Genomic DNA, 350 nt, shown 5'->3' with positions numbered 1-350 from the left:
GTTGTGGTAGGCTGCGTGGGGGGGGGGGGGGGGGGAGATAAATGAAATTGATAGTTCAACATTTTCAAGGAAAAAAAGAAAACCTACTCAAAAATAGCTCTTTTATCTGCCGTCATGCGACTGAATTCGTACATTACTTAAATGATACGAATGTCGTATTTTGATACGTATTCTTCTAAGATCTCGATGCATTTTATTAAAACATGAATTAAGAAGGAAAACATGTACTCTCGGTAGAACTACTCTGCAGGTATGGTCAGAAGATGCACACTGCGCAGCGCGGGACACAGGCGTGCTGTACTGGTGCTGGTAATGTTATTTCTTGTACACTGCGTGCCAACGGTACGGAC

Source organism: Nestor notabilis, unplaced genomic scaffold (genome assembly GCF_000696875.1).
Source record: "Nestor notabilis isolate BGI_N333 unplaced genomic scaffold, ASM69687v1 scaffold1303, whole genome shotgun sequence".
In the NCBI taxonomy this organism is placed as follows: Eukaryota; Metazoa; Chordata; class Aves; order Psittaciformes; family Psittacidae; genus Nestor; species Nestor notabilis.
The sequence above is the reverse complement of the archived record's forward strand: the minus strand, read 5'-3'. Positions refer to the sequence as shown.